This window comes from Saccopteryx leptura, chromosome 3 (assembly GCF_036850995.1).
Source record: "Saccopteryx leptura isolate mSacLep1 chromosome 3, mSacLep1_pri_phased_curated, whole genome shotgun sequence".
NCBI lineage: Eukaryota > Metazoa > Chordata > Mammalia > Chiroptera > Emballonuridae > Saccopteryx > Saccopteryx leptura.
In genome coordinates, this window is record NC_089505.1 from 62613357 (window position 1) to 62622588 (window position 9232).

At 44.3% G+C, this 9232-nt stretch overlaps 1 non-coding gene across 1 annotated transcript; it reads left to right on the plus strand.

Annotated features, from left to right (window-relative positions):
- Positions 1 to 9126: 9126 nt before the first annotated feature.
- On the plus strand, positions 9127 to 9232 carry LOC136401961 (U6 spliceosomal RNA). Its single transcript, XR_010750882.1, has one exon. It is a non-coding gene; the product is annotated as a U6 spliceosomal RNA (small nuclear RNA).

Consider the following 9232-nt stretch of genomic DNA (forward strand, 5'->3'; position numbering starts at 1 on the left):
CATGGCCACATCCTTGAAGGTCACAGTTTCCTAAAACATCAAGCACATGCCACATCATCTATCTTCCACACAAATAACCGCTGGAAGGAACAAAGTGGGAAGCTGTGCTGGTCAGTATGTTACTGTCTTTCTGCTCCAAACTCTCATGTTTAAACTTCATGTAGTAATCAGTCCCATTAGTAGGCGGGGCTTGTTAGGGTTTGCAGGCTCCAACAATGAGAAAGTCAGTTTTCAGGTGCCTCTCCCCACGTCTCTCCTTCCTGAGCCAGCAGCCTGGAGACTCAGCTGTGAAGTTGCCCCAGCCACTGCTTGCACAGCAGGAGGCCCTAAGAGCTGCCAAGTCCCTCCTCCAGGTCTGCTCAAAGCACAGTTCTAAATAAGGCTTTTCCAACTAGAGCCGCCAGTGTAAGCAGGCAGGGCAGGGAGCCAATTGCTGTTCAGGTGCCTTTCTAAGGGCCCCCGGGCATGTCTAGTTTGCCTCAGCACTCCATGGGTCTAATCTCCCAGGCTTTTCTCCCTTGTGCACTGTTTGGAAGCCCGCAGCCCAGCCCCCACAGCTTCCACAGAGCTCTCTGAGGTCTGCTCCATGGGGATATGCTTTGTAACCTGTATCGGCTGGCGGAGGCGCCCCACCCAGACAGGTCCAGGCCTAGGGATCCCGGCCCTTGTGCACTTCCTGTGCTGTTGGTAGGGAAGCTGGGACCACAAAGAAACTCTGGGTACAGCCCACGCAGAAGGTCCACTGCTGATAATCTCCAGCCTAGCCCCTCTGGCCACAAACGTGTACGCAGACAGGGAGCGAACAAAGCCCAAAGGCCGCTCTGGTGCTGGCCTCTGCAGGCAATCCACTGTGGTTTCCCCATCATCAGTCTACTGAAGGTTTCATTTCCTGTGTGAACCCACATGTAAGCCTATTTTATCATTTGTCATAAATTTAGATGCTGACCAACACTTGCCTGCAGGACAGTTTGGACTGATCTATAAGGACCTTTTGTGAAGACTCTTAGAAGTTGAGTTTGTGCCCATTATGGACTGAATGTTCCTGTACCCCCAAAATTCATGTTGAAATTCTAATCGCAACGTGATTGCATTAGGTGAGGGCCTCTCAGGGGTGATAAGGTCATGAGGGTGGAGTCCTCGTGACTAGGATTCGTGCCCTTATGAAAGAAGCCCCAGTGACCTCTCTTGACTATTCTCCCAGGTTAGGACACAGCAAGGTGGCCATCTAATAACCAGGAAGTGGGTCCTCAACAGACACCGAATCTGCTGATGCCTTGATCTTTCTTGTTGTTTCAGTCACCTAGGCTACAGTATTTTTGTCATAGCTCCCTGATCAAATAAAAACAGTGCCTTTCTGCAGCACTCTTTTTTTTTTTTTTTCATTTTTCTGAAGCTGGAAACAGGGAGAGACAGTCAGACAGACTCCCGCATGCGCCCAACTGGGATCCACCCGGCACGCCCACCATGGGCGACGCTCTGCCCACCAGGGGGCGATGCTCTGCCCATCCTGGGCGTCGCCATGTTGTGACCAGAGCCACTCTAGCGCCTGGGGCAGAGGCCACAGAGCCATCCCCAGCGCCCGGGCCATCTTTGCTCCAATGGAGCCTTGGACTGCAGCACTCTTGATACTGCACCTCATAAGGAACCCATGGCTCTGTACAGGCCTACTTGGGTCCACTGTTCCTAACTAAAGGTTTCTCAAAGCTCTATTTGTTCCTGCCTGGCTGGCAGGAATTCCACTCAGGTTAGTGGCCGCTATAACACCCAAATGTCTCTGAAAGCACTTTTATCCATATCCACAAGATATTACAAGCCCACTTCTATTATTTTGCCTCCAGATAAGCTCCTCAGCAAACAGCCCTGGTTCTACAATGCTGCTGCATAACATGATCTCAGAGTGATGTGCAACCCAAGGGGCTGCTTGGCCTTGGCCTGTTGGGGTTCAAACTAACTCCGCTGTTTCCATTTAACTCATTTAAACCTAGTTGCCATGTTTTACTTACACTACACCCTTTTTTTCTCATTCAGTGTTTTCTGAGCAATTTGAATATTTCATAAACACAAAACTCCCACAATTTTATAGTTTCTTTTAAAGCTAGAAAGTTTAGTTTTATTTTTCTAAAGATTTTATTTATTGATTTTAGAGATAGAGGTGGAAGAGTGGGAAGCATCAATTTATTATAGTTTCTTCCTGTATGTGCCTGGACCGGGCAAGCTCAGGGTTTCGAACCAGAGACCTCAGTGTTTCAGGATGACGCTTTACCTACTGTGCCATCACAGGTCAGGCTAGTTTTCCTTTTAGGAAAAAAATACAATTGGACTTTATCCAGCAATAACAGAACAATACCCCAAACACAGTATTCATCCCATCTTCCCATCTGGACATAACTGGACACTTATCTGCAAGTCGAGGCTACAATACTCAAGTATGGATGTAGCCCGTGGTGACTAGGTATCCAATTTCTTGGGGACACATCTTAGAATTGGCTGAATTGTATACAGGCCTACATGATCAACACTCAACAATATCTAATGAAAGCACCAGATTATGAAGAGATTCCAACTCCCACTACCTGCCTCTGCCTCTACCCCAGTGCAAGCATTGAGTAAAGAAATATTAAAGCAGTGAGTACATCAATATCAATGATGGAGACCTCATACAATTAGTAGAGAATACAAATACATGGTTTGAGATTTCACCAGAAAAATCCCCCCTGGCTTTTCCATAGATTTGGTTCCTTTATAACTTAATCACCACTTCACAAATTCAGCACATTCCACTTATGATCGCATTCTACATAGTAGTAGTAGCAGCAGCGAGGGGTGTGGGGGAACACAGGGAAACAGGAAAGGAGGGAGATGAGAAGCATCAACTCCTGTAGTTGCGGCCCCTTAGTTGTTCATTGATTGCTTCTCATACATGACTTGACCAGGGGGCTCCAGCCAAGCCAGTGAGCCCTTGTTCATGCCACTGACCTTGAGCTTTAAGCCAGCGACCTTTGATCTTAAACCAGTGACCATGGGGTCATGTCTATGATCCCACACTCAAGCCAGAGACCCTGAACTCAAGCTTATGAGCCCGCACTCAATCCGACAACCTCAGGGTTTTGAACCTGGGACCTCAGTGTCCCCAGGTCAACATTCTAGCCACTGCACCACCACCAGTCAGGCTACATATTACTATTAAAAAAAATAAGCTATCAACTCAGGTTAACTGCATGTCCTTGAACTTTTTCAAATGTACAGCAAAATCATTAATTTACACCCGTAGAAAGTTCCAGTCTGCCACAAAAGGTCCTACAGGGGTAGTGTGGTCCTTGTCCTTTCAGAAAGTGAATAACAGTGGAGAAAAATATAGACAAACCAAATATAGAATGGTCAAAAGAATCACCAACCTGTTAGATCTGTAGTATTGTCAGCCAAAGGCATGGATTCAACAATCCAGACCCAAACAAACACTGCAGAGAATGCACTAGTGGTCGGCAAACTCATTAGTCAACAGAGCCAAATATCAATAGTACACGATTGAAATTTATTTTGAGGCCAAATTTTTTTTTTTTTGTATTTTTCTGAAGCTGGAAACGGGGAGAGACAGTCAGACAGACTCCCTCATGCGCCCGACTGGGATCCACCCGGCACGCTCACCAGGGGGCGACGCTCTGCCCACCAGGGGGTGATGCTCTGCCCCTCCGGGGCATCCCTCTGCCGCGACCAGAGCCACTCTAATGCCTGGGGCAGAGGCCAAGGAGCCATCCCCAGCGCCCGGGCCATCTTTGCTCCAATGGAGCCTTGGCTGCGGGAGGGGAAGAGAGAGACAGAGAGGAAGGAGAGGGGGAGGGGTGGAGAAACAGATGGGCGCTTCTCCTGTGTGCCCCGGCCGGGAAACGAACCCAGGACCCCTGCATGCCAGGCCGACGCTCTACCACTAAGCCAACCGGCCAGGGCCGAGGCCAAATTTTTTAAACTTTAACTATATAGGTAGGTACATTCCTTATCAAGGTAGCGCCCGCACGTGGTATTTTGTGGAAGAGCCACACTCAAGGGGCCAAAGAGCCGCATGTGGCTCGTGAGCTGCAGTTTGCTGACCTAGGCACTAGGAGAACCTGGGCATGAGAGAGGTACAGTATCTCAGACTACCCAAGTTTCAAGAACTTGACCCAACAGCTAAATTCCAGGGATCCTCACTGAAGAGGAGATTCAATGATCATGAACACTGTCATGACCTCAGAATGAACAATCAATAGAATATAGAAGATGTTAAGAGTCCAGACAGGTGATGTGAGAGCCATGGAAAGGTTTATCAATCCAATCTATCAACCTATAACCACAGAAGTGCCATTCTCAGTGGATTATAAATCAATACCATATTGAGCATAAGCTATTTCAAAACCCCAACATTACAGTTCCAATGTGAAGATCTATGTGGCAAATGCCAAACGTGATACTTTCAAAAGCAACAATATTTTTTTACTGCAAAATATATAAACTTACTGATTTATTAGACCCCAAGTGAATCCAAAATAAGGATTAAGTTACCCTAAGCAGTAAAAACTAGGTTACTTACGTGGTGGTTTCACAAAAGCGGATTTAGAAAGTTTTTGAATATCTAAGGCAACAACCAAGTGCAGAGACCAGCTCGGCAGTGGGTGTGCATGAGAGGAAGGCACTGCAGGACTTAGGAAAAAACACACAAGACACAACATAGAGAAAAGATGGGCACAGGGGACTCCCAGCCTCTAGGACTGAGAGCCCAGATCTCTGCAGCTGCAACGTATTTATTTGTTTCTTTAATCAGCAAGTAAGTTAGCAGAGCATAGGCTCACGAACAGAGAAGGACAATTAACTAAAACCTTGTAGGTATGCAGGAAATGGCTATAAGGTTCAGAAGCTTCCATGAACTTTTTGAGTAGTACGAATTCATATACGTCCTCGTGCCTCCTGACCATCCAGAGTACAATCGTAACAAAAAGTTTTATTTTAAAAATGTGTAAGGCAACATTAAAAAAAGGCAAATGTATGTTCTTCTTGTTTCCATAAATTGATTATCAAACAAACATGATTTTAAGTTAATAAAACTGTAAGTGGAACTAATTTCACTTTTGAAAAAAAAACCTCACTCCTGGGGGTCAGTGAGCATGAAAACCCCCCACTACTGAAAGGGTTAACAATCTTTTTGGTGCTTGCCCCGGTAGCGTTCTACCCCCACAGGACCTGGTGTTCCAAAGTCCACATGTAAGGTTTGTTTCAGGGCGTTCTAATCTCCAGCCATTTTCCCACAACCAATGTTACTGACATTAGCTTGGTAAAATCAGACCTGGTTTTAGGAACTTGATGCCCAGCATCTGAATCATTGTTTTACATGAGGAATTTTTCACTAAAAAAGGAATGAATACCACCAAGAGGTCCCAGGCTTGGAACTGGATGTGAGGCTCTTGGTTAATCCTTTGTGGAGAAGGGACTGCATGTTTTTGGTTGTAAGAGAGACAGCCCTATTATGTTAAGTCGGAGGCTACATATACACATTTAAATAAGTGGAAGTGTAGAAAGTGAATAAAATGGGTTAGGCAAAAGGGTGGGCTATACTAGAAACCTTTCTTTCTTTGCTGCTGCTTAGCAAATGAGTAACAATTCGATGAATGACAAATTGCTCACATAATTGGAGTGAGTGGAAGATAGAGCCCACTGACTGCTGTGGACTCTCCAGGAAACACTTGCTTTCCCAACCTTCCACAGAGTTTCCACCAGACCTAGATGCATACCCCAGACTTGGGACCAGGAGTAATCAATGCAGAGATAAATGAAGGAACTTTGGGAACATTAAGGAACTCTCATAGGGTCTGCAGCACGACTCTGCCAATTGCTTCTATCTGTAAAGCCCTGAATGTTGTCTTTCTTGCCAGTTCTTGGAGCCACCTAACATTCTATCAATGAACTCCATTTTCTGAATCGCCTTGCTTGAGCTGGCTCGTGTGTGTGCTTTCTACGAAGAACTCAGGCTGCTACAATTGTAAAGAGCCGAATGCTATTTACTGACGTAATTCATCAAGTTTTCTAAAGGGAAACTGAGTCCACATACAACCTCTTTCGACAAACTGGAAAAATACTGACTTTTTAAAATCAAGTTCTAAAGGCTGAAGCAAGATAAACTGGCCTCCCCAAATATACTAAATAAGACATATGGAATATATGATACTGATTGAGTATAAAATCTAGAAGAAATAAGCTATAAAAGGTGTATATGGAAAAAGCACTGCTGTGTGGTACATCTGAAAGTTGCTAAGAGAGTAAATCATAAGATTTTCATGGTTTTTCCATCACAGGGAAAAACCATTTTGTCCTTTTTTTGTATCTCTATGAAATGATAAATGTTAGCTAACTGTGATAATCATTTCACGATATATGTAAGTCATTATGTTGTACACCTTAAACTCATACTGGTCAATTGAACCTCAATAAAACTGGAAAAAATATAAAACATAATTGGTGCTAGGAGAGTACTTCTTCACATCCATGTAGTTAAAAACATTTTGGTCACCTTTCATTTATTTCTAATTTTACTGGAGTATGGTGAAATTTAGTCTATAAAATCTCTATATATTGCCTGACCAGGCAGTGGTGCAGTGGATAAGGCATCGAACTGGGACGTGGAGAACCCAGGTTTGAAACCCTGAGGTCACCAGCTTGAGCATGGGCTCATCCGGCTTGAGCACAGGCTCACTAGTTTGAGCACGGGGTTGCTGGCTTGAGTGTGGGGTCATAGACATGACCACATGGTCGCTGGCTTGAGCCCAAAAGTTGCTGGCTTGAACAAGGGGTCACTCGCTCTGCTGTAGCCCCTGAGTCAAGGCGCATATGAGAAAGCAATCAATGAACAATTAAGGTGTCGCAACGAAGAATTGATGCTTCTCATCTCTCTCCCTTCCTGTCTGTCTCTGTCCCTCTCTCTCTCTGTCAGGAAAAAAACCCTCTATATATTTTTCTATGCCAAAAGCAACTTAATTTTTGTACGTTTTACACAATTCTAAAGCAAGGGTGATATGTCATTATATATGGCATACATGTCATTAAAGTCAAGTTACTGATTCCTTTTTGAATCTAAATTTTAGGTTCAGCAGTTTACGTATTTTTGGCATGTTGTCACTTCAATTTTTTACTTTTGGTTGATCATTTTAAACTTAAAACACTACCTTTCCAACAAAGGGAAATGATAGAAATGAACATTTTTGTTTATTTACTGAATCTATCTATTCAAAACACTCGGCAACCATAAATTACCACCTAGGAACTGATACAATATACTCAGACAAATCATAGTCAACCAATCCAGAAACACACAAACACATACTTCAAAAAAAAATCACAATTTTTTTTTGCCATTTTATCAATTTCACATTTTCAACAAAATGTTTTTAACATTTACTCAAGAGATTCCTTTAGCCTGACCATGGTGGTGCAGTGGATAAAGCACTGACCTGGAATGCTCAGGTTGCTGGTTTGAAATCTCAGGCTTGCCCGGTCAAAGCATATATGAGAAGAAATTATGAGTTGGTACTTTTTTTTTTTTGTATTTTTCTGAAGCTGGAAACGGGGAGAGACAGTCAGACAGACTCCCGCATGCGCCCGACCGGGATCCACCCGGCACGCCCACCAAGGGCGACGCTCCGCCCACCAGGGGGCGATGCTCTGCCCCTCCGGGGCATTGCTCTGCGGCAACCAGAGCCACTCCAGCGCCTGGGGCAGAGGCCAAGGAGCCATGCCCAGCGCCCGGGCCATCTTTGCTCCAATGGAGCCCCAGCTGCGGGAGGGGAAGAGAGAGACAGAGAGGAAGGAGGGGGTGGGGTGTGGAGAAGCAAATGGGCGCTTCTTCTATGTGCCCTGGCCGGGAATCGAACCCGGGTCCCCCGCACGCCAGGCCGACGCTCTACCACTGAGCCAACCGGCCAGGGCCTAGTTGGTACTTTTCACTCTCACCTCTCCTCTCTCTGTAAAATCAATAAACAAAATCTTTAAAAATATATATTACTTTGTAATAAATCTCTTCCCAAACTTGAAATCTTCAGATCCCTACTTGTTAGGTCATCTGGCTTTATATCAATACGTATTTGTGAAATATGGCTCCTTGCTTTCAAAGATTCAACATGCCCAGTGAAAAAACTCACTATACCTAGGCATTGGCATCGATTTTTAGCTATAATCGAAGGGGGGCGCTAATCAAGTCCCATTGTTAAAGAGTTTCACAATTTTATATCTTCTCCAAAACGCAATGCACGGAGAACCCTGGCTACTCCTTTCTGTACAGTCTCGGAGTAACTGCGGGTTCTCCTGGGGTGAGGAGTCCGTTTTCCAGCCATTAACACTTGTTACTACCAGGTGTGCTGCATTCTCTGGCTGAAAGCTCAGAGAGATGACTGTTGGGTCCTGTCATAGGGATAGAATTTTACTAAGAAAACTCATCAGATGGCACTTTAGCCTTTTCTTTCTCCAGAACACTTACCTCTATTCTCTGGTCTCTCAGTTCAACTCTCAGATTGTAAAATACTAACTCTCTGGGATGAGAGTTTCCAAGTCCACAATCCACCGAATTAGAATTTATGATTTAGAGGGAAAGGCCAGACAGACATGCGAACCAAATCAAAAAAAAAAAAAAAAAAAAAAAATCAGTGGGAAGTTATAAATCTTACCTCACTGAAAGCATTCTTGCAAGTTTTGCTTAGGCTGTGAGCACTTGGCCAGGGCAGTGTCTTCCCATTAAGAGGACTCTCACATTAAGGAATATATTTCAAGAAAAAAAAAGACAATCTACGTGAGAGGAGGGGGAAAAACACCTTAAAAACAGAACTCCTTTACACTGCTTTGAATGCACTAAAAAAAAAGTCCACTTGTTCTTACACCACCCATGCATCCAGTTCCACATCCCCATGGCAGTGTTTTCTTTTCAGTGAGGAATACTCCAGGGAATTTAAGTTCTGCTTACGTGACCTGATCATTCTAATCCAAATGAAAATTTCAGAACCCTGAGCTATCATTGTTACCTGGCTGTCCAGTCTTCCCTAAATGGTCAAAGGAGATGAAAATCAACCGTTCTTTGTTTCTTTATCATATCATTTATTATATCAAAACAGTATAGTGCTCGCTTCGGCAGCACATATACTAAAAAATTGGAACAATACAGAGATTAGCATGGCCCCTGCGCAAGGATAACACGCAAATTTGTGAAGCGTTCCATATTAAA